The sequence below is a fragment of the Carcharodon carcharias genome, chromosome 9 (genome assembly GCF_017639515.1).
Source record: "Carcharodon carcharias isolate sCarCar2 chromosome 9, sCarCar2.pri, whole genome shotgun sequence".
In the NCBI taxonomy this organism is placed as follows: domain Eukaryota; kingdom Metazoa; phylum Chordata; class Chondrichthyes; order Lamniformes; family Lamnidae; genus Carcharodon; species Carcharodon carcharias.
Window position 1 is genome coordinate 143496899 of NC_054475.1, and position 25930 is coordinate 143522828.

Below are 25930 nucleotides of genomic sequence, written 5' to 3' on the forward strand. Positions count from 1 at the left end.
TAAACTTACAGCAAGATGGGTCTGCTAATCTTTCAGCAGAAACCTCTCACACCAGCAACATGAAGTTGCATTTTCTGTCAGTCAACACACAATGAATCAACACTGAAAGTGTCTTCCCTCATCCCATTATCAAATAAAAATGTAGAAACACTGGTAATTCAAGAGTTCACTAATTTTGTTTGCGCACAAAGTGAAAGAGTGTTACTGATGAGGCTGTGTTTATTAGTTTATTGTTAGTATCCATGTTCACCATTGAGCATTCCAACCATCAAACATTTGGGGTAAATGCACTGAAGTAATTTAACACAATAACTGTACGTTTTGCATTTCGACATGGTCCCAGAAACACTAGGGCTGAAGAGAGGACTTCACTCCTTGGGAAGAATTTACAAACTAAACTCCTCAGAGAACAAATGTCTGCCTTTAAAGATAATATCTGTTCAAAAGAGATGAGCAAGTTCACAATAAAATGCGAACACAAAAATTCCAAATGTCCTTGAATATGAGGACAAGTACCATACTTCGAAAACACCTAAGGCCATACTCAGCATCTCTTTTGCCATCAAATTTTATAATCATAGTTTTTTCTTTGCTTGCTGCAGGTAGTGGAATTTTAAGAAACAAGAAGAAAGAAATAGACCAAGGTGGTATAAAATGGGATTGCAACACAATTTTAGTAAAAAGCATCAAACACAGTTTCTCCTTATCTAACTTTGGGCAACACTCAACAACGTTGGCATTAGAAAAATTCAAATTTATGATACAGACATCCTCATTTTCACGAGAAAGCTAACACAAATTATTTCCTACTCAATTTGCAGCGGGATGAGGGGTCCTAAAAATTAGTCATAGGCAGAAATTTATATGCGCTGATTTGGAAGTAACCTGCAACATGGATTAGTAAGCAGCAGACAGATAGGAGAGGAGGTTTGATCCTCAACCGGGAGAATGTTACAAGTGCTGTTCCACAGGATCTGTACTGGAGACAAGCAAAATACTGTAGATGCTAGAAATTTGAAACAACTGAAAATACTTGAAATACTTAGCAGGTTTGGCAGCAATGTGTTGAGAGAAACAAAAACAACATTTCAAGTTGAGGACATTTCGTCAGAACTGGAAAAAGTTAGAGATGTAACAGGTTTTAAGCAAATAGAGGCAGGGGAAGAGCGAGGAGTGTAAAGGACAAAGGAGAAGGTCTTTGTTAGCATGGAAAACAGGAGAGATTAAAAGGCAATAGGAAGGATAGTGAAAGGCAGAAAGAGATAATGAAAGGCAGAAAGAGACTGTAATTAGACTCAATCAATGAAAAGAAGGGTTTAGAGGAAGTGTACATGAGAATACTCATCCACAGATACCATCTGAAAATAAATGGGGGCAGAGGTTATGATCTGAAATTGTTTAACTCCGCGCTTAGTCTGGGGAAGGCTGTGAAAGGGCCTAATCAAAAAGATGACTGAGTTATGTTGAGCTTCACTAGAACAAAGCACGAGACTGAGGAGAAAGGTGAGGAGTAGGTTTGAGAATTAAAATGACATCTGACCAAAAGCTCAGAACTCAATACTGGGTAGACTAAACGCAGATAAAATTTAGAAGACTTCCTTTCAGGACAAAAAAAGTTAGTTTCTTTTTAAGAGAATACGAGCTAATTATTGCATGTTCAAATCCCTGTGAATTGAAACAGGAAAGTTTTATGAAAATTATTGAAGGATAAGCTCCTAGATAGCTCAAGTCAGCCAAGAATTGCCTTGTACAGTCCAGAGTTCCACAAAACAGGGAAATCCCCAGTCTGAATTGAGCGAACCAGTCTCAGCTGAGGCAGCAACAGGACTGCTACAAATTTCTCTAAGCATCCCTGATCGAAGATGAAAGGTATCTGCTCACTGACATTGAGCGAGGATAGGATTGGGCTTGGTCTGTCAATTTCCACTGACCGAGTAGGTGGCTGCCAGCACCTCAAAGAGAGAATCTATTGAAAAAATGAAAAATTTAAAGATTTTTCTCCTAATTGATTTCTTCTAATACACTCAGCATCAAGCAAATTCTACAAGGTTTCCAGCTATCAATAGATTTATTAAGTATAATAGATCAGTTATGCTACAGTTAACATTGCACATGGCCATATGTACTTCAACAGGGTTGTGGTAGTGTACGAGTCTTCTCAAAAGGTCAAGAACATTGGATTCATACCACGAATCAAGGACAATCTGTTTTGTAAGAATGAATCCATTGCAATGATGCAGAAATTTCACTTTCTGCAAGACAAGCAACGCCACTGATTTGCAAGTTTCACAGAAAAATGGGCAGAACTACAGGCCACAAAAATTGCAATGAAAATCCAGAAGTCCTACAAATAAACAATGTCAATGGAAAACAGCAGCTCTGCAGACACACAAACTCCCCCTAGAGTATGAAATTGCCTTTATCATCTAAAGGTTGGGGGAGGTGTTGGTGCTGGTTGACAGTGGGGAGCAAATGGCAAAGAGCAGAAATTAAACAAGAAAGCAAATTAGTAAATTTAATGACCCTCATTACATTTTACCCTGCATCTAAGTAATAACCCTTCAAGTGCAACCCAATGCCATTCAGCCTCCAGCTAAATCTTCTTCAATGTGGTAGAGATGCTTAGCAATTAGTGAGGGTCAATAAGGGATCTGTAGAGGAAATGCAGCTCCCCAATGATTTAATGTAATAGTTGGAAATACACAGTACAAGTGTGACTACCCATAAAAATAAATATATTAACTTGGGGCCAGTGCAAACAAAACAACAGAATTGTTTCAAAAGGCTTCCATTTAAATCATGAACCTATCAGATTTCATGAGACCTAGTATCTTTCCAGCATTTTCTATTATGTTATCATTGCAATTGCTCCTGATCATAGTCCAAATTAGCAAACCGTCCACAAGCAGCCCATAAGGCTTGGTGACCCAACCCCCACAACTCAGTTCTGAATTATACTTTTGTTTCTTGCTCCATATTTCTCCCATTTGAATTGTGAAATGGATTTTCTACATACTGCTCCCATATCAGTAGAAAAATATCAGTACCTTAAGATACGTCAACGGAACTTAAATTTAAACTCTATATACGGTCCGCAGGACTGTGTAAGCACCCCACAAAAAGCACTCCAATCTTCCAGAGTTAGAAAAGCTAGACACAAATGGAAAAAAAATGTGCAAGCAGAGATATACACAAATTGCTAATATTCAAAGTCCAAAATTGAATTCTACAGTAAAAAGGAAAACCTGCATTTTCCATCGATTTGAAAACTGGAAGCACAGCCTTTTGAGTTAGTGAGGTTGCACTGAATGCTACACAAAGTTGTTATTTTTAAAGTACAAGGATCGGGTCTGTTCAAATTAATCGTGAAAAACAAAATTAGTAAACTTCTGTACCTAACAGTTCATTGATAAACTGTACTGCATGGTTCAGTACTTCTCTACAAAAAGAGTTTGAAGGTTTTTGTTCTGCAGCAACTAGATGCGAACAGTTTTTAAACAAAGCATTGACCTGGTTTTTGCAGCAGCAGCAAAGTGAAGGCGTACTCTGACGGCATTTTAAATTACATTCTTAGCATTTTTGTAGGCTGCAGGGGAACTTGCTCTCTTGACTACAGCATGGGTCGGTTGGCGCGGTGAATAGCGAGAACTTGTGGCGAGGCGCAATTCCAGCGAAGTCCTGTCCTCTTCCAACTGCCCTCCTCCCCCATGCAGGACTAGCAGCATGAGCTCTCAAGAAGCTAGCCTGGTAAACTGCAACTTCCGGTTCCAGCACGAGTCAGCTCTCTGGAAATTTGCCACTACTAGTAAGATCCAGGCCATTGTGTTATTGAGGCACTATTACAACAAATTGCATTTATATAGCATCTTTAACATGGAAATACATTCCAAAGCACGTCTGAATTATCAGCAGGAACAAAAGGATGCTGAGGCATTAAAATGGACAACAAAAGCTTAGATGAAGAGGTAGGTTTTGAGGGGGGATGTGGAGGGGTTTATGCAGGGCATTCCAAAGCACCTGGTCTAGGCAGCTAAAGGCATGGTCACCAGTGCTTGGCAAAAGGAGGGACAGATGGTCAAGGAGTCAAAATCAAAGAAAGTTCAGAGGTTGGAACAGGAAAGGTAGTTGTAGGGCTGGAGAAAGTTAGAGAAGGGAATGGATGAATGTGTTGAAGGGCCAATAATACAAGTTTTATGAATGAAAGCGTAGGGCACCAGGAACTAATGCAATTCAGCAAGGATGACAGGTGAGTGCAACTTGATCTAACTTTACAGAAATGTGAATATGGAAGGTCAGCCTGAAAAGCATTGGAAAATTCAAATCATTACGTATGAGGGGTCCAGTAGTGGATAGAGGGGTACTAGTGGAAGGGGTTAATTTTATGACAAAAAAAACAAGGGATCAAAAGATCAGTTTTAAGGATGAATACATCACCCAGGTAGCTAACAGACTGGTTCCTCCAAATGCAGGGACCTAGAATCAGCGGCACAGTGCAGGGTTGAACTGAAGGAAACTAAAGCTCATCCAAAGCTGGACATTGAACAAGCCATGTGACAACAGAGGTAGTTGAGTGGATCAAGATAAATGGTGAGGTATAATTGAGTATTGTCAGTGTACATGCTCAAATTGAACCTGCCGCTGGTGATGTTACAAGAGTACAGAATTTAATTGGGGAAGAGAAAGGGTTCAGGACAGATCCTTAGAGCACTCTATATGAAATGGTGTGGGGACAGGAAAGAAAGCCATTGTTTGAGATGCTTTGGGTACATTTGGTAATCTCACAGACTTGCATTTATGTAACACTTTTCACAACCACCGAACGTCTCAAAGCACAGTACAGCCAATGAAATACTTTTGAAGCGCAATCACTGTTGTAACGTACGAAATGCAACAGCTAATTTGCACTCAGCAAACTCACATATTTGACAGTAACCGGTTAATGTTTTTTGTAATGTGGATCGCGGGATAAAATATTGGCCAGGACACAGGTTAACTCCTCTAATGCTCTTAGATGTAAAAAGTCCTGCTCCACTACCTCAATATAAACAGGAAATAGGACCTCGGTTTAATGGCTCATTCAAAAGACGGCACCTCGGACAGTGCAATGCTCCCTCAGTACTGCTTTAGAGTGACAGCCTTGATCTTTTGTGCTCAAGCTCTGGAGTGGGACTTGAAACCAGAACTGTGATTCAGAGGCGAGTGTGATATCAACTAAGCCACGGCTGACCCTGACAAGGTACTGGTAAAGGATGGTGTGGTACGTAGTGTGCAAGGCGACAGAGAAATGAAGGAGGGACAATGTATTACAGGCACAGTCATGAGCACAGGAGGGCATGAGAGGTGGTGGGAGGGAATCACACTCAGCACGAGGGCAGTGGGTAGTTTGACTTAGTAGGCAGAAGAAAATGAGACAGAGGGAGTGGGTACTGGAAGCAGACAATCAATCATTTCAAAAGGAAATAAGACAGGCATGAGGGAAATAAACTCGCATGGTTACAGGGATTGCATGGGAGAATGAGACTAACAGGATTGCTCTACAAAGAACAGGCATGGATTCAGTTGGGCCAAATGGCCTCCTTCTGTGCTGTAATAACTCAGAAGAGGCAGCTCTAAGTCTCTCGCAACTAAGACATCTACAAAACTGTTGCACTTCTTGAAGGGGACTGGGCAGAATGATTTAAGGCAGATTGTCAGTGGTGAAGAGAAGTGGGAGATTATATTCCAGCATGATCATGCAATGGTGGACTCTCTTGGTGAAGGACAGCGAAATTCAATAGTGCTTAAATATGCTGGATCTGGAAACACCATTCATTCCCTGGAGAAAACGACACAGCAAGGAAACTACACAAATAAGATATATTATACAGATAAAAACAAGTTTGCTATGAGGAATTCTGGGCAGCTAGAGGTTTAAATCCAAAACTAGAGCTCAAAGATAGTCACTAATTAATCCAATGAGGAGTTCACAAGTAACTTGTTCAGTTAGAATGGGCGACTTGCTACAGAGTATTTCAGGCAAACAGAAAAAATGCATTTAAGTGAGAGCAAGAAAAGTACAAGGGAGAAAGGAATGGAAATTTATGCAGATATAGTGAGATGAAGTGGGGAGGGAAGAGGTTCATGTAGAGCATAAACACCAGCATGGATCAGTTGTGCCAAATGGCGTCTTTCCGTCCAATGAAAGGTCAGCGACCTGAAATATTAACTCTGTTTCTCTCCATATACTGCCTGATTTGCTGAGTATTTCCAGCATTTTTTTTATTTCAGATTTTCAGCATCCACAGTATTTTGCTTTAATAGTGGCTTGCTTCTGTGCTTAGAGTTCTATGCAATTTTAAATTACACAAATGTTAAACATACCACCCTCTGGTCCATCTACCCTGTTCCACACAATTGTGACACATTCCACTCCACCCAAAAGCCATTTGATCTCCTGGGAGAGGCAGAAAAAAATGTTAAAAGTTCAGGAAAATTTGGTACTCCAAGTGAGGCCTGAACAAGCTCTTGTACAAAATACTATGTTGAGTCTTATACTCCATTGTTTTAAGAATTCACCCCAAAACCTTATTCATTCTAGCTTCTGTGCTTATAAACCTTCAGAGATAGGTGCACCAGAATGCCCAGATCTCTTTCTGGCTCAACCATTTTGTGTTTTTCCCTGAAGAGTATACGAATATTGAACCAGCCCACATTGATTTACCTAACTTAAACATCATTTGCCAGAGTTCAATCCCCCAATGCCTTAAAATCCACCTGAAGTAGTAGAACATTGTCCACAGTCCTAAAATCAGCACAGATCTTAATACTATCTGCAAAAATGCAGATTGTGCCGCCATCTAGCTACATGTAGATCATTGAAAGTGAAGATCAACGGTCTCACTTCACCCCCCTGGGACACCACTGCTGCCAAAACGATTTAAATCCATCCATAATTACCTTCTGCCATGACACTTCCAGTTTTCAATCTAGCTCAAAATCTTATCAACAATATCAGAAACTTCGATTTTGCAGAGAAGCCTCATGTGGGAACTTAATAAAAGTTCTTTGTAAGTCTAAGTAGACAATGTCTACTGGGCTTCCCTCATCCCCCGTCTTGGTGGCTTCAAAAAAAAAATCACATTTGCAAGAAACCTTTTTAGAAAGTCACATTGGGTGACCCTAGCAGGTACCTGTCTATCCAAGCCATATATTGTTTCCGTGATGATTCCCTCATGAATGTTTCTATGACTGACATCAAACTAATGGACCTGTATCACAAGGTTGCCTTGACACTTTAAAAAAAAAAGATGGGGAGTACATTAGCCTCCTTCCTTCTAGTCTTTGGTAACTTTTCTTAACTAGTGAGTTATTAAAAATATGGACCAGGGGCTTATGCAGCACTTGGCCCATCTCCCAGAGGATGCTCAGGTGGACGTAATGCAGCTTTTTTCCAACTTTAATACGCTTAAAAACTTATGTTCTGTTTGCCTGAAGCTACAATGTGGATTTTCCAGTCTCAAGACCGTAAGTTCTCTGCTCCTCTTTTCATTCTAAGAGAGTTCTAAACTCCATTACTCCCATCTAACTCTCATTCCCATCTAGCTCTAAACACTAAAAATAAAGAAGCTTGCTCGTCAAAACCAATTTCCACCGGTTAGCAACTCCATTCGTTTTCAGAATTAGCACACCACAGATATGGAACATTTCTCAGCAAATCCCATATTATTTCATCACTAACATTTCACTAAAGAATAATTGGTGTTTATAGCTTTTCTGCTATGTCCGTTGAAAAATGCCCAATAAGCATTTGTCCTTCTAGTCTTTTGCACTGCTGTACAATCTGTTCAAATACTGAAAATAACTATTGACTTCTGACATGCAATGGTAATACTACTTAGTCAATATAAACTAGCAACATATTTTCAATTTCAGAGTCCAAACAATGATTATGCTACTTTTGACATGCTGCTTGATAAATCCCAGGGCATGTTAACCAGATCTTTGCTAACTAGGAACCACCAGCATGAAAGTAAGTGTAAAGGCAACTACATATTTAGTGGAAGAGTAAATTCTTCTTCCTTAACCGATGCTTCCCACCCAATGTGGGTTGACAGGGCCCTCAACTGTGTCCAACCTATTTCCCACGTCTCTGCCCTCACATCTTCCTCTCTCTCCCAGAACCATGTTAGGGCCCCCGTTGTCCTCAGTTTTCAACCCACCAGACTCCACATTCAAAGGATCATCCTCTGCCATTTCCGCCAACTTCCGTAGGGACCGTTCCCTCCATCACCCCCCAATACCTCATCCCCTTCCCATGGCACCTTCCCATGCAATCGCAGAGGGTGCAATATCTGCCCCTTTACCTCCTCCCTCCTCACTTCACTTGCACCTCCTTCAAATTCTGTCTACTGCATTCGCTGCTCCCAATGCAGTCTCCTCTACATTGGAGACACCAAACGTAGACTTGGTGGCCACTTTCTGGAATACCTTCAGTCTGTCCGCAAGCATGATCCAGACCTTCCAGTCACTAGCCATTTCAACACCCCATCCTGCTCTCTTGCCTACATGTCCATCCTTGGCCTGCTGCAATGTTCCAATGAAGCCCAACGCAACTGGAGGAACAGCACCTCATCTTCCGATTAGGCACTTCACAACCTTCTGGACTTAACATTGAGTTCAGCAACTTCAGACCATGAACTCGCTTCTCCATCCTCACCCCTTTTTTCAATATTCATCTTCATTTTTAAATTTTTATTTTTTCATTTTTCAATTCTTTTTTTATCCACTTATTTTTATTTATTTTCATTTTTATTCATCGTTTTATCCCCACCTTTTATCCTATTTTCAATCTTTTTTCCCACCATTAACTGCACCCCCCACCCCCCCACCCCAAGGGCCATCTGTCACTTGTTCATGTTGTTCTTTCCAGAGTGCTTACCCTTGTCCTGTTTTTATCACATTCTGCTTTCTGACCTTAATGCCATCATCAGCACCTCCTTTAGCCAGTACCACTAGCATTAACACCCCTTTGTCTTTTACTCATGACATCTCTGGCAACCTCTCCTTTGCCTCCATCCGTCGCTGGCCTTCTATCCAACTTCACCTGCTCCACCCCCCTTAAACAGTATAAATTTCATTACATTTTACTTCTCTTTAGCTCTGAAGAAGCGACATGCAAAGTTGAAATGGTGACTTTTTTTTTCTCTCCACAGATGCTGTTAGACCTGAGTTTTTCCAGCATTTTTTGTTTTTGTTAGATATTTATTGGACTGAGCCAAGACACAAACAAGATTTATTCTCAAGCCACTTACAGGAAATAGGAGTAACTAAATCGCCTAATTTCAAATCCACTATGACTTTATCCACCACTCAAAGTTGTTGACTGTGCTTAATGTGAACATTTCAAGTCATATAATATGGGACGAAGTATTGTTTAGTAGAGAGATCAGTGTGAGGTGATGAATGCCAATACACAAATGCACCCAGCAACACCATTGCATACGAGGTATTATTTTTCAAAGTTTTAAATAACTCTTTTGAGGCAGCCTCCAAAGCAAACAAGTTTTGTGGTTGCATTCAAATCTCATCACATACAAGCAGCTAACACCTCTACAATATCATAGATGTTATTAGCTGTACATAACATGGAAACCCTTTAACCTGACCTTTCATTTTTCACCCTCTTTGGGGAAACTCCCAACCTTTATTTAGCCTACGAGAATTGAAACAGATGGTATCAGAAACTCAATATCTGGGAGGTACAAGGCCTAAGACGTAGGAGCAGAAGTGAGCTATTCAACCCATCGAGTCTGCTCCGCCATTCAATGAGATCAAGACTGATCTGATAAGCTTCAATTCCACTTTCCTGCCTTTACCCCATAACCCTTGGCAAGGATGAATCATCTCCAACTCATGCGATAACCTAGTGGTATATAAACAAGCTGCACAACTTTTGTGAACTTGGTTTTCTTGGTACTTAGCTGATGTAAAAATGATGCAGCTTTCAGAAACCTATTGCAAGTTCACTATACATCAACAAAATATAATTAAGCCTCAAGAACAATGCAAACATACAATTTAGAAACACTGATATTTTCCTCTCCAAGTGAGGAATGATAGTGACAGGAAATGGAACTTTCCCCCCCAAAATATCAGAAACAAGCACTCACAAGCAAGATACAATATAGCTTAAGAATAGACAACATTCCTGCTGTTCTATCTCAAGAATGCCACTAAGAACCAGATTAAGAGTCAGAGTTACACAGCACAGAAACAGGCCCTTCGGCCCATGATGTCTATCTATTTTAATCCCATTTTCCAATACTTGGCCTGTAGCCATGTTATGGCGTTTCAAGTGCTCATCTAAATGCTTCTTAAATGTTGTAAGGGTTCCTGCCTCTACCACCCCCTCAGGCACTGTGTTCCAGATTCTAACCACCCTCTGGGTGAAAAGATTTCTCCTCAAATCCCCTCTAAATCTTCTGCCCATTTTACCTTAAATCTATGCCTCCTTGTTATTGATACCTCTGCTAAGGGAAAAGTTTCTTCCTATCTGCCCTATCTATACCCCTCATAATATTGTATACCTCTATCAGGCCCCCTCCTCAGCCTTTCTCTAAGAAAAACAACCCTAGCCTATCCATTCTCTCTTCATAGCTGAAACACTCCGGCCCAGGCAACATCCTGGTGAATCTCCTCTGCACCCTATCCAGTGGAATCAAATCCTTCCTATAGTGCGGCGACCAGAACTGCACAAAGTACTCCAGCTGTAGCCTAAATAGTGTTTTATACAGCTCCAACATAACCTCCTTGCTCTTATATTCTATGCCTCAACCAATAAAGGTAAGCATCCCATATGCCTTCTTAACCACTTTATCTACCTGTGCTGCTGCCTTCAGAGATCTATGGACATGTACACCAAGGTCCCTCCGGTCCTCTGTAATTCCTAGGGTGCTACCATTCATTGTGCATTCCCTTGCTGTGTTAGTCCTCCCAAAATCCATCACCTCACACTTCTCAGGGTTAAATTCCATTTGCCACTGCTCTGCCCATCTATATCATCGTGTAATCTAAGGCTTTCCTCTTCAAATTTACGACACCACTAATTTTTGTGTCATCTGCAAACTTACTGATCATACTTCCTATGTTCACATCTAAATCATTAATGTACGTGACAAACAGTAAGGGTCTCAGCACCAATCCCTGTGGTATACCATTCATCACAGGTTTCCAATCGCAAAACAACCTTCTGCCATCACCCCTTGCCTCTAAGCCAATTTTGGATCCAATTTGTCACATTTACTTGGATCCCATAGGCTATTACCTTCTTGACCATTTTCCCATGCGGACCTTGTCGAAAGCCTTAGTGAAGTCCACTTAATTCACATTAAGTCTTTGAAAGACAAGAGATTGGCTTCGCATCACCAGGAACATCGAACATGAAAGTGACTGTAAAGACAACTACGTGCTTATGTCTTGGTTCAATCCAGTAAAATAAGAATGAATCTTAGTCACTTGATCAATGCTACAGAAAGCAGAACTAAATAATCTAATTTCAAATCCATTATGACTTTGTCCACCACACAAAAGTTTGTTGACTCAAACATGGATAGTGCTTAATGTGAACATTTTAGGTCATACAATATGGGACAAGTATTGTTTAATACAGTGAAATCAGATTGACAGACTAAAATCCAAATTTCAGAAGATGAAGAGTCACTTGCTCCCTGAAAGAGATGGATAATAACTATACTTACAAAACAAAACATTGTTATATTCATCTCCAGCAGCTGGAGCTACTATTATTAATTTTTCAGTTATTACAACTGAAGTTCAATCTCCAAGGACAAAATTAGCAGACAGAACCGTTTGTGCCTTCAAAAGCAATGTACTTCAGCAGTAAACTATGGGAGAGATTTTAAAAGAAATACCTTGTGAGAATAATGTGACATTATGGGTCATTATACTGGCCTTTTACTTCGTGGATGTTGATCTGAATCCAGCCAATGCTGACAAGACAAATATAACCCATCATCCATTGAGGTTATGAAGTGAGTTTGGACAGTCTCACTTCAATCCATACTGAACACAACCCCATGCCACTAAATTGCTCAAGTAACAACCAAACATGTAATAGGATAGCTAGTGTGAAAAATATCACATTTGTGTATTCATAGTGCTTTTCCAAGTGCCTGATGCTAACTCCAGGAGATTGAAATGGGAAAGTGTCAACATGACTCAATTTTTAAAAATGGTAAAGAAATTCAACCATGCCCCTTAAAAAAAATCATAATACTCCATTGTAGCACAGGCACCTTATCAGTAACAATATATTTAAATTTTGCTGTAAAGATAAATATTTCTCAATCAAACCTTGCAAGGCGTTTCAAGCCAAGGTTCAGTACCAGTGACACACCATTTTAGTGTGAAGCAGAAGCACCAGCTATTTTCTCTATCTTTCTTCTACTGCTCCACTGCATCATTCTTGGTCAACAGCACAAGATGTTCACCAACTTCCGTTAGTTTACCAGCCAGTAGAAGACAGAGCACTAAAGGGGGCAGGCGATTGATTTTCTTTCTGCCCTCCAAGGCCGAGATCTTCAACCTAAGGTGAGCAAAGTATACTTTCCACAACAACATGGTACAAACAAGCTGCCCTGTGTCCTAAATGTGATGATAGTAAGGAGATATGGACTGTGCCAAATACTAGTTTATAAAGAAATTTAGAAAAAGTGGGAGATAAGATTTTTCCCGAACTTAGTACAGTATTCAAAATATTCTTTCCCAATGAGCTGTTGGTGAATATACCCCAGTGTAGTACCAATCCATGTTGATCAGGAACATCCAAACTCTGCTCCCTCATGTGTATTGATCTCGGCTTACACTCTCCATACAAACAGCTGCAACGTGTCCAGGTTTTATTTTGCCATTAAATAGCCAGCAAAGAAAGCTTCTAACCATAATCAATCGCCCGCCCGCTGCCAGGCTAGATGTCTGGCGAGTACATGGCTGCAATGCTTTTCTCTTCCACAATTCCCCTCCCCGAACAGCATACCCACATTCACACAAAGATGAACGCAAAGTAGCAGAGAGCAGCCAGCACCTGTAGAATATACAGTCTAAAAAGGTTGGGGCGATTTAAAGAAAAAGGTTGAAGCATATGTTTAAAAAAAAAATGAATTGATGAACAATGCAAAACTCCTTGCAGCATTTGCTCCTTGGGCTGTGCAGTTCCACGCGTATCCTCCCTCTGTCTCATTGCTGCAGGACCAGCAACAACTAGCAGGCGCCCCCCACGCTTTGGGCAGATAGCCTTCAGATTCATTGCTGTAATTGGTGCTGCCGGCTGGAATGTATGTGCTCAGGGCTCAGCAGCTGGTCGTTCCACAATCCCGGACCGGAATTCCGTCTCCTGGAACGGATGGTCTGAACCTTCCCATTCCCCCCAACCGCCCCCCCTCCTCCTCCTCCCTCAACACAAGCTGAACACCACCACCCCCACCCCCACCCCCCCCCACTTAGTCTGACTGGGCGAGACGTCTCCAACCGCCACCATCGCCTCACATTTAATACCAAAAAAAGACAAATAAAGTCGCCCTTGATGTCTACCACATAATTTATTTGCCAAAAAAGAAATAAATTAAGTGTTTGCAATGCAACGGCTTGGAAGGACAGAATTAAAATGGACCAATTAAAAAAGATTTTCACACACCGAATGCCCTTGACTATCCAGCAGGGTGGATTTTTGTTTTATTTCTACACAACTCCCCATCTCTTACCAAACCAACGGCGTAGAAAAACTATCGAAACCCACAGAAAATGCACCACACATTTACTGATAAGGAGATATTTCACTCCCAAACACAAGCCATTTGTTGCACCAGAGCAATTTTTTTAAAATAAAAACGCTGCTCGGATGGGATCCCCACGTTTTGTGATTTTTAAGAAAAAAATAACATTAGAATGATTTTTTTCTTTTTCTCGATTCGGCCGGAGCACACCTCGCGGATTTTTTTTGTTCCCTCAGTTTTTTTTTGCTCGAGTCCGCCATTATTACATTCAGCCATCCTGCGTGAGGCGCACACACACACACACACACACACACACAGACCTTTACACACAAGACACACAAAAACACACATTTCCCATCGCCAAATTACGACTGCCACAGGAATCAAGGACGTAAACAGAGGAACAAATCTCTGATTCCTGCAAGGCCGTTTACCACCTAAATTTGAAGCCAGAAAAAGTGCAGAACTACCTGCGCCACGGCTGCTAAAGAAACACCAGCAGCAGCTCCAGCCAGCTCCAGATGTCGGCGGTTCCGCTCAGGATCCGATACCTCGCTTTCCAACCAGCGCTGCAAACTGTGCGCTCCGCCTGATTGACAAGGCAAAGGGGCGGGGCGTGGGCGGGGACGAGGAGGAGGAGAGGGGGTGGTGGGGGTTTGATTGACAGTGAGGGGGCGGCCAATGGGAGGGGCGCAACGTTTGATTGACAGGGGAAAGGGGCGGCCAATGGGTGGGGCGGACCGTTTGATTAACAGCGAAAGGGGCGGCCAGTGGGCGGGGAGAAGCGTTTGATTGACGGTGCGAAGTCTGATTGACAGCTGGTGGCTCGGCGGGGGCGGGGTGTGGGTTGGGGATAGGGGTGGGGGTAAGGATAGGGGTAGGGGCGGGATGGAAGTGGATTGGAACCATTCAAACAAAAACCCTCCCCTGCGCGTGCGCAGAGTGCGCCCGCCCGCTCCCTTTTATTTTATTGTTTCCCAAGAAAAACTAACCCCGGAGCATTTAATCGGAAAAGAAGCACGCGGTCAGTCACTGAAATAAAAACGGTCAAACACCTGTAGAATTGAAAATCCGCAGAAAACATGTCTTTTAAAAACAAGGGAAACATTAATTTACTATAATTTCCACACTGCCCCTCCCCCCAAGCCATCAGGAGGAGAATTGAAATAGTTAAGCTACTGGACCTCCTCAACCCATGAGCAGTATGCCTTCCCTCACACCAGCCATATGATTGAACTAACCATGCCAAGGAGGAATATATGAGGACCAATGGCAAAAGAAACCATTCACCAGAAGCCGCCCTCTCATTGCAAACCCCACTCTCCTCCACCTGGGTTTGATCTCCCACAGCAACACTGGGTCCTTTAAAACCATTTCCTGACTGACCAAGGCCTCTTGTGCAGCCATCCAACATCAGTCAGCTCACAAAAGCTACCCAAGCTGCAGCTGTGGTGCAGTCCAAACAATGACTGCTGGAGTATCCGCTGACTAAACTTAAAGGTGGGCTTAAAGAACTCCTAGCAAGGCTACTGCTTGGGCCTGTGACTATGCACACACTAAACAAATAAAATATAATATATAAAGACAAAATGCTGGAAATACTCAGCAGATCAGGCAGCATCCATGGAGGGAAACAGAATTAACATTTCAGGTTGAGGTGACCTTGATCAGAATTGAAGAAAGATAGAAATATCAGAATATTTTAAACAGTAGATGGACAGAGGGGGAAAGAAGAACAAAAGAGAAAAGAGATAGGGTGGAGGACAGGGTATATTAAATAACAAAATTTCATGATGCAATAATCAAAAAGAGTGGTAACGGGCATAGTAAAGAAACAAAAGTTGTCCAAATGGCTACATAAAAACTGGTTGAATGAAACATGAAGGAATAATGAAACAAGATAGAACCAACCGAGAAAAGCAAAAAGAGAAAGAACATAACATATAAGAAATAGGAACAGGAGTAGGCCATTCGGCCCCTCGAGCCTGCTCCACCATTCAATAAGATCATGGCTGACCTTCTTGTGTTTCGATTTCCATATTCGCATCTAACCCCAATAACCTTTGATTCCCTTGCCTCACAAGAATATATCTACCAAGATAAAAGCAAAATACTGCGGATGCTGGAAATCTGACACAAAAATAAAAATAGCTGGAAAAACTCAGCAGGTCTGACAGCATCTGCAGTCTGACAGCATTTGTGTGATGGACTCAAAACGTTAACTGTATTCCTCTCTGCAAATGCTGACAGACCTGCTGAGTTTTTCCAGCTTTTTTATTTTTGTTTAAGAATCTATCTACCTCTGCCTTAACAATATTCAGTGACCCTGTCTCCACCACCTTCTGAGGCAGTGAATTCCAAAGTTGCACAACCCTCTGAGAGAAAAAATTTCTTCTCATCTCTGTCCTAAAAGGGCAACCCCTAATTTTAAAACAGTGCCCCCTCATTCTGGATTCACCCACAAGAGGAACCATTCTTTCAACGTCCACCTTGTCAAGGCTGTTCAGGATCTTGTATACTTCAATAAAATCACCCCTCACTCTTCTAACCTCCAGTGGAAACAAGGCTAGTCTGTCCAACCTTTCCTCATAAGGCAATCCACTCATTCCAGGTATCAAACTAGTAAATCTCCCTTGAACTGCCTCCAATGCATTTACACCCTTCCTTAAATAAGGAGACCAAAACTGCACACAGTATTCGAGGTGAGGTCTCACCAATGCTCTATAACTGAAGCATCCTTACTTTTGTGTTCAATCCCTCTCGTAATAAAGGATAGCATTCTATTAGCCTTCTTAATTACTTGCTGCAATTAGAAAAAAGAATAATAGAACAAGATGAAGTCAGAGGTTAAGATTTAAATCTGTTGAACTTGATGTTGAGTCCAGAGGGCTCTAGACTACCAAGTAGAAAGATAAGGTACCGTTCCTCGCACTTGCGTTGAGCTTCACTGGAACACTGTAGCAGACAATGGACAGAAAGGTCAGCCTGGGAGCAAGGTGGAGAATTAAACTGACAAGCAACCGGACACTCAGGGTCATGCTTTCAGACTAAACAGAGATGTTCTACAAAATGGTCACCCAGTCAGCTTTTTGTCTCCCCATTGTACAGCAGAGCAAAATAGCGAGAGGAGAGCTGGGATTTTCACAGTTTAAAACAGTGAGAGGAGCGGCAGGATTTTCACAGTTTAAAACAGCGAGAGGAGAGCTGGGATTTTCACAGTTTAAAACAGCAAGAGGAGAGCTGGGATTTTCACAGTTTAAAACAGTGAGAGGAGAGCCCAGAGTTTTACAGTTTAAAACAGCAAGAGGAGAACCAAGATTTTTAGTTTAATACAGCAAGAGGAGAGCTGGGAGCACGCAGAGAGCAGATCTTTGTGGGAAGGGCAACAGCGGCGAGAGATAAAAAGCGGCGGCAGAAGCCTCTTCAGCCTTTTTCAACCTGTCAGAGCTGAAGTGTGACATCAAAGGAAAACAGGTAGGTGATTGGTGGGTATCTCTTCTCTGTCTCTTTTGATGGGCCAAGTGGTTGAAATCAGGAGACGTTATTACAGCTGAACAGTACAGTTAAGAAATTCACTTTTAAAATATTTAACATCCAAATTAATTAATTAAATAGAATAGAGATAGCTGGGCAGGCGATGTATTGCAGCTGTAGCATGCGGGAGTTGGTGAACACTGGTACGATCCACGGTGACTACATCTGCAGCAAGTGTTGGCTGCTCGAGCAACTTTGGCTCAGAGTTGATGAGCTGGCGTCCGAGCTGTAGACACTGCAACACATCAGGGAGGGGGAGAGTTACCTGGACACTGTGTTTCAGGAGACAGACACACTCCTTAGAATAATTACATCAAATTTGGTCTGTGGTCAGGGACAGAAGGGTGTGACTGTGAGTGAGGCAGATATGGGGATCCAGAATTTAGCTTTGGAGGAGTGTCAGCCAGTGCCCTTATCCAATAGGTATGAGGCTCTTGCTCCCAGTGTGGACGAGGGCACAGACTGCAGGGATTGTCCACAGCACCATGGTACAGACCATCATTCAAGAAAAGAGAAAAGTAGTAGTAATAGGGGGTAGCATAGTTAGGGGAATAGATACTGTTCTCTGCAGCAAAGACAGAGAGTCCCAAAGGCTGTGTTGCCTACCTGGTACCAATGTTAAGGACATTTCTTCTGGGCTGGCAAGAAACTTCGAGTGGGAGGGGAAGGACCCAGTTGTCATGGTCCAAGTAGATACCAACAACATAGGTAGAACTAGGAAAGAGGTTCTGCTGAGAGACTAAAAGCAGCTCGGTGCTAAATTAAAAATCAGAATCACAAAGGTAATAATCTCCGGATTACTACCAGAGTCATGTGCAAATTGGCGTAGGGAAAATAAGATTAGAGAGGTAAATGCGTGGCTCAAAGATTGGTGTGGGAGAAATGGGACACTGGCACCAGTACTGGAGAAGGAGAGGGCTGTTCTGTGGGACGGGTTTCATGAGCCAAGCTGGGACCAGTGTCCTGACAAATCATATAACTAAGGTTATAGACACGGTTTTAAACTAATTAGAATTTTCAACTGAAGGGAAGTTTAGAAAATCAAAAATAATCGAGAGAGCAGAGGAGCAGGGTGGTGAAGAGGCGAATGATAATCGAAGTGTGACAGGAAGGGGCAGAAAATATAAGCAGAAGTGTATAGCAGAAATTAGAGCCAGAATGAGTAATATTGGTAAAAAGTCAAAACTTAATGATCTTTAGATGAATGCATGCAGCATTTGTAACAAGATAGATGAGTTGATGGCACAAATAGAAATAAACAGATATGACTTGACAGAGACATGGTTGCAGGGTGACCAAGATTGGGAACTCAATATTCAAGGGTATTCAATATTCCAGAAAATAGGTGAAAAGGAGGTGGAATAGCTTTGTTAATAAAGGAAAGTATCAGTGCAGTGGTGACTAGTGATATATGTGCAATAGACCGTGACGTGGAATCAGTTTGGGTGGAAATAAGGAATAGCAAGGGGAAGAAGTCATGGGTGTGAGTCATCTATCGGTCCCTGAAGAGTTGCCTCACTGTAGGTCATAGTATAAATTGGGAAATAATTGAGGTGTGTAAGAAGGGCGCTGCAATTGTCATGGGTGATTTTAATCTGCATTTTGACTGGCCAAATCAGATTGGGAGGGGTAACATGGAAGATGAATTTGTAGAGTGCATCAGGGATTGTTTCTGAGAGCAATACATTACAGAACCTACCCGGGAACAGGAACAGGCTATTTTAGATCTAGTAATGTGTAATGAAGTAGGGATAGTAAGAAATCTCGTAGTTAAGGATGCTCCAGGGGGTAGCAATCACAACATGGTAGAATTTCAAATTCAGTTTGAGGGTCAGCAACTCGGATCTCAAACCAGTGTCCTCAACTTAAATAAGAGCAATTACAGAGGTATGAAGAAAGAGTTGTCTAAAGCGGGCTGGGAAAATAGATGAAGGTGAATGTCAGTGAATGAGCTGTGGCAGACATTTCAGCAGGTATTTCATAATGCTGAGCAAAAATTTATTCCGGTCAAAAAGAAGGACTTGATGAGAAGGATGAACCACCCGTGGTTAACAAAAGTGATCAGAAAGAGTATCCAATCAAAAATTAAGGCATACAAAGCAGCAAAAACTAATGGTAGGCCAGAGGATTGGAATTTTTTTAGGAACCAGCAGCAGATGACTAAAAAGCTAATAAAGAAGGAGAAAATTGATTATGAAAGTAAATTGGCAAGAAATATAAAAACAAACAGCAAGAGCTTCTACAGGTACATAAAAAGAGAATAGTTAAAGTGAGTGTGGGAGGATGTGACTGGAGAAATGATAACAGGGAAATGGCAGATAACTTAAACCAATATTTTGCATCGGTCTTCATGGTAGAGCACACTATAAACATCCCAAAGATATCAGATAAGCAAGGAGCTAATGGGAGGAAAGATCTTGTAACAGTCTCTATCACAAGGGGCAAAGTATTTGACAAATTAATGGGACTAAAGGCAGACAAGTTGCCAGGACTTGATAGCCTACATCCAAGGGTTTTGGAGGAAGTGGATGCAGAAATAGTGGAGGCATTGGTCGAAATATTCCAGAACTCACTAGGTTCCAGGAGGGACCCAATGGATTGGAAAACCATTAATGTGATTCCCCTATTCAAGAAGGGAGGGAGGCAAAAAGCAGGAAACTTTTTCTGCCTAACATCTCTCATTGGGAAAATGCTAGAGTCCATTATTAAGGATATTTAGAAAAGCTTAACACAATCAAAGAGAGTTAACATGGTTTTGTGAAAGGGAAATCATGTTTGACAAATTTGCTAGAGTTCTTTGAGAATATGACAAGCAGAGTTGATAAAGGGGAACTGGTAGAGGTAGTGTATTTGCATTTCCAGAAGGATTCTATAAGGTGCCATATAAAAGGTTATTGCACAAAATAAGAGTTCATGGTATTGGGGGTAATGTATTAGCATGGACTGAAAATTGGTTAACACACAGAAGACAGAGAGTTGGAATTAATGGGTCTTTTTCAGATTGGAAAGATGTAACTAGTGGACTGCCACAAGTATCAGCCCTAAGGCCTCAATTACTTACTATCTATATGAATGACTTGGAGGAGGGGGCAGAGTGTAATGTATCCAAAGTTGCTGATGATACAAAATTGGCAGGAGGGCATGTTGAGATGAGGACGTAAGGATATAGACAGCTTGAGTGAGTGGGCAAAAACTTGGCAGATGAAGTTTAATGTAGGAAAGTGTGAGGTCATGCACTTTGGTAGGAAAATCAAAAGGCAGACTATTATTTGAATGGAGAGAGTCTCAAGTGCAACACTGAGGGATCTGGGAGTCGTTGCGCATGAAACACAAAAGTTAGCATGCAGGTGCAGCAAGTAATTAAGAAGGCAAATGGAATTTTGGCCTGTATTGCTAGGGAGTTGGAGTTTAAAAATAGAGAAATCTTGTTACAACTGTACAGAGTGTTGGTGGGCTGCACTGGAGTACTGTGTACAGTTTTCATCCCCATATTTAAGAAAGGATATATTGGCATTGGAGGCAGTTCAAAAGAGATTCACTAGGTTGATTCCTGGGGAAGGGATTGACCTATCAAGAATGGCTAAACAGTTTCGGCCTTTACTCATTAGAGTTTAGAAGAATGAGGGGGTGATCTTATTGAAATGTACAAGATTCTGAGGGGCCTTGACAGAGGAGATGTTCAGAAGATATCTCCACTGGTGGGGAATCTCGAACTAAGGGACATAGTTACAGAATAAGGGGACACTCGCTTAAAACTGAGATGCGGAGGAATTCCTTCTCTCAGGGGATAATGTATGTCTGGAATTCTCTGCCTCAGAGAGTTGTGGAGGCTAGAACACTGAAAGTATTTAAAGAGGAGGTAGATAGATTTTTGAAATATTGGGGTGTTGAAGGCTATGAGGAGCTGGCATGAAAGAGGAGTTGAGGCCTGGGGCAGATCAGCCATGACCTTATTGAATGGTGGGGCAGGCTTGAGGGGCCGAATGGCCTACCCCTGCTCCTATTTCTTATTCTTATGAACAGCGAATACAGCTTACTAAATTGAAAGAAGTGCAAGTAAATCGCTGTTTCACTTGGAAGGAATGTTTGGGGCCTTAGACAGTGAGAAGGGAGGAGGTGAAAGGACAGGTGTTGCATCTCCTGCACCTGCACAGAAACGTACCATAGGAAATGGATGGGGTATTAGTGGTGACTGAGTGGACTAGTGTGTCATGAAGGGAATGGCCCCTTCGGAATGCTGAAACAAGAGTACAGGGGAGGACATGTTTGATGGTGGCATCACACTGGAGCTGGCATAAATGGCAGACGATGATCCCTTGAATATGGAGGCAAGTAGGTAGAAGGTGAGGGCAAGAGGATCCCTATTATGGTTCTGGGAATGAAGGGAAGGGGTGAGAACAGAAGTGCGTGAAATAGATAGGGTACAGCCCTATGTGACCCTGGCAACCATGCTGGGTAGGAATCCTTGGTTGAAGAAGGAAGACGTATAGATGTGCTGGGGTAGAGACAGAAAAACTGGGAGAGTGGAATGGAGTCCTTACAGGAAACAAGATATGAGATAATGTAGTCGAGGTAGCTAGCTTTTGGCTATCAGCTAATGAACTTTGCAAACCCACAGAGAGCTACCTCAAATAGAAAAGCAGAATACTGCACATGCTGGAAATCTGCAATAAAAACAAAAAGTGCTGGAAATGCTCAGCAGGTCCTGCAGCATCTATGGAGAGAAATGGAGTGAACATGTCAGGTTGAAATGGCCTTTAATCAGAACATTCTGATGAAGTGTCATCTCGACCTGAAATGTTAACACTGTTCCTCTTCACAGATGCTATCTAAGCCACTGAGTATTTCCAGCATTTTGTGTTTTTATTTAAAATGATTGGGTTTGCTTCAACACAGTTAATATCAGGGCTCACTCTCTTGAAACTAGGTCACCCAACAAATCCATTATTGAACAAACCTGGTTCCCAAACAAACCCATTATTGAACAAACCTGGTTCCCCAAACAAACCCATGACTGAACAAACCCATCCCTCTGAAAATGAAAGAACTGCTGAAAAAAAACATGCTCCGTTTCAGAACAAAGGAGAAAAACAAAATGCCACCTGTTTGGCCTAAATTCCTGGGGCTATGGTGGGGGTTAATGAATCATAGAATCATAGAATGGTTACAGCACAGAAGGAGGCCACTTGGCCCACCATGTTTGTGCTGGCTCTCTAAAGCGGAGTGAGTTGCTGTCTATGTATTGGGGGTTATTCTAGGAACTGTGTTTTATTTGGAGTTATTATAGAGTACGATGTGTATTATGGGTACTGTGTTATATTGTGCTTGTGGGATGCTATGTATATTTTGGGTTATTGTGCAGTCTGTGTGTATATTAGGGATTATTATAGGTACCATGTATATTATGCTTGTGGGGTGCTGTGTGAATATTGGGCTTATTACAGGGTGTGTGTGCATATTGGAGGTTATTATGGGTATTGTGTGTAAATTGGGTGTTGTGGGTTCTTTGTTATTTTGAGGGTGATCGTGGGTACTGTGTGCATATTCTGGATTTGGGGTGCTGTGTGTATATTGGGGTTGTTGTGTGGTACTGTATTGGTGTTATCACCGAATGGTTACAGCACAGAAGGAAGCCTATTGTCCCGCTGTGTCCATTCCAGCACGTACCACTCAGCCATTTTTTCCCGGTAGCTCTACAATTTTTTTTCTCTTCAGATAATTCCCTTTAGAAATTCACAATTGTATCTACCTCTACCACACTCTCAGGCAGTGCATTCAAGATCCTAACAACTCAGTGCATTAAAAAGGTTTTTCCTTATATTGCCATTGCTTCTTTTGCCAATCATCTTATATCCATGCATTCTGCTTCTCAACCCTTCCACCAACGGGAACAGTTGCTCTCCACCTACTCTGTCTAGACCTTTCATAATTTTGAACACTCCGATCAAAACTCCTCTTGATCTTCTCTTATCTGAGGAAAACAGACCCAACTTCTCCAATCTATCTATGTAACTGAAGTTTCTCATCCCTGCAATCATTCAAGTGAATCTTGCTTGCACCATCTCTAATCCCTTCATATCCTTCCTAAAGTGTGGTGCCTAGAATTGGACCCAATACTCCAGTTGAGGTCCAACCAGTATTTTATACAGATTTATCATAACTTCCTTGCTTTTATACTCTATGCAGCTATTTATAAAGCCCAGGATCCTTTATGCTTTATTAGCTGTTTCTCAAACTGTCCTGCCGCCTTCAATGATATGTGCACATATACCCCCAGGTCCCTCTGCTCCTGCACTCCCTTTAAAATTTTAGCCTTTATTTTGTATTTCCTCTCCTCATTCTTTCTACCAAATGAATCACTTCACACTTCCCTGTGTTAAATTTCATCTGCCATTTGTCCGCCACTCCACCAACCTCCTTTTGTCCTTTAGAAGTTTATCATTATCCTCCTCACAATTCAAAAGTACTTCCAAGTTTTGTGTCATCCATTATTGTGGGCTACTTTGTGTATATTTGGTCTTGCGGAGTACTATGTGTATGTTGGGTGGTATAGGTTATGGTGTTTACAGTGGTGATTGTGTGGCTACTGTGTGTGTGAATTTTATTTTCTTTTTATTCATTCATGGAATGTGAGAATTGTTGGCAAGACCAGCATTCATTGTCCATCCCTAATTGCCCTCGAGCAGGTGATGGTGAGCTGTGTTTTTAGACTACTGCACTTTGTCATGAAGAGATATTAATGTGTATAATGTTATTGGAAATTATTTTTAAATTGGACTTGTAGTAGGGTCTGTGTCTATGTGTGTCTCTGTGTGTGTCTTAATTGGATTAAAGCCAAGTTTGAGATGTTAATTAGATAAAAGTAAGTTAAAAGATAAAGTCAATTTGCATTTGTTGAATAAGCCATTCAAAAGAGTGGGTAAAATCTTGCACCCAGCTGGGAGACACCAAGCAATGTGTTTATATTACTAATAAAATTGGTGGAATGAGAGGATTATTGTTAGGAGAGGAAACATTAAAAAATCCCTAGTAATACAATAGAAAATTTACATTCAAAGGGAAAGCTAGGTATAAACAGAAAGGAATTTGTGTCTATAGGTCAGAGGCATGTAACATCTCACCAACCTGTAAGCCTACAACTGACTGCAAAGGAACCAAATTGAAAGGAACCTCATTTTGAATTCATAACGTAAAATGTGCATTGCCTGGTGTCTGTTTAAAGTCGATAGGTTCTTGTTGCCTTGGTGAAGATTTCCCTGGGAGTGATTAATTTGGGGATTTGTTTAAAAGTTATTATGATAGTAATTTGTAGACATGTGTATGTGTTTCATTTTTCATTAAATTAATAAATGTTTAATTTAGTTTTATATAAAAACCTCTTGAGGCTTAGTGGTTTTATTCCTGAATTCAGAGCTGCACCTCAAACATACCAATTGAAAATATAAGTGATGGCAGTTGTTGAAGTTTCTCTCCTGGTCTAAAACAACTCAGCCTTTACCAACTGCTGTGTCATAACAAATTCTACTGGTGTAGGTACACTCACAGTGTTGTTTGGGAGGGAGTTCCAGAAGTTTGACCCAGCAACAGTGAAGGAATGGTAATATAATTGTAAGTCATGATGGTGTGTGACTTGGGGCTGAATTTTCCCAGAATTGCACTAAGTGCAGTAGCGGGTGGGTAAAATGGAGTGCTACCAACTGATGAAAGTGGCAGGTTTTCACGCCATATCTTCCTGAGCCCTCCTCATTATATATTCATTCCCATGAATCATTTGCCTGCTCGCCATCACCCCGCTGTTGCATCATGCCTGCCGCCATCTTTAAAAGGCAGCCGCCAGCAAAACACATCGCCGCTAGTTCACCACCGCTGCCTGGGAGACATGGCCTGCAAAGGCAAAAAAACTGAATCCCCCAGCTTCAATGATGAGTTACTTGAGTGACTGCTGGATGCTGTAGAGGCCCGCCGGGATGTGCTCTACCCCCGCTCTGGCCGCAGGATGGGTAGCAATGTCACTAACCTGGCTTGGGAGACAGTGGCAATGGTGGTCAGTGCCAATGCCTTTCAGAAGAGGACAGCCACCTGGTACCGCAAAAGCATGAATGATCTCCTTCGTTCCGGCAGGGTAAGTCACTCTTTTCGCTCCCAACTCATACACTCACAAAACCATCACACACCCACAGGGCCCTCACTCACTGCTAGTGCAAGGGACACCAACATTCACTCTTTCTCACACACCATCATTGTCCTCATTCTGTCCATGGGACCACTCACTACCCACACAGACCAGGCATACTTAACTTCTGGCTGGCAGGCATGCTGATACACTCTCCCCATCTCTATTCATGCAGGACAAACTGGCTCATAACTGTGAAAGGTCGCAGACAGGTGGACAGATGCCGGGATTTAAAGTTCTCACAGAATTTGAAAACAGAACCATCCAGCTGGCCGGCGATGACCAGGACCAGTCCTGTGCTGACGGTGAGATCAGTGTTGCTCTGCCAGGTGAGGATCCAGGAGTGCAACATCCATCAGATAACAATGCCGGGAGTGATGTGTCCTCTTTCACAGGCCACTGCCAAGCACTAATTATCTCCCCTTGTTTTCGCAGGCACACCTGAGAAGCAGCA

General features: G+C 41.9%; 1 protein-coding gene across 5 annotated transcripts in view; it reads right to left on the reverse strand.

Annotated features, from left to right (window-relative positions):
- Positions 1–25930, reverse strand: part of LOC121281905 (zinc finger MYM-type protein 3-like) — a 157306-nt gene that overhangs the window by 101652 nt on the left and 29724 nt on the right. The window contains exon 1 of one of the 5 annotated variants that reach the window (XM_041195068.1): positions 14240–14363. The exons of 3 other annotated variants lie outside the window; for them this stretch is intronic. The gene's annotated coding sequence lies outside the window, so the exon portion shown is untranslated. Of the gene's footprint in view, positions 1–12351; positions 12467–14239; positions 14364–25930 lie in introns of those variants that run through there. One more of the 5 variants, XM_041195069.1, reaches the window with a different exon arrangement.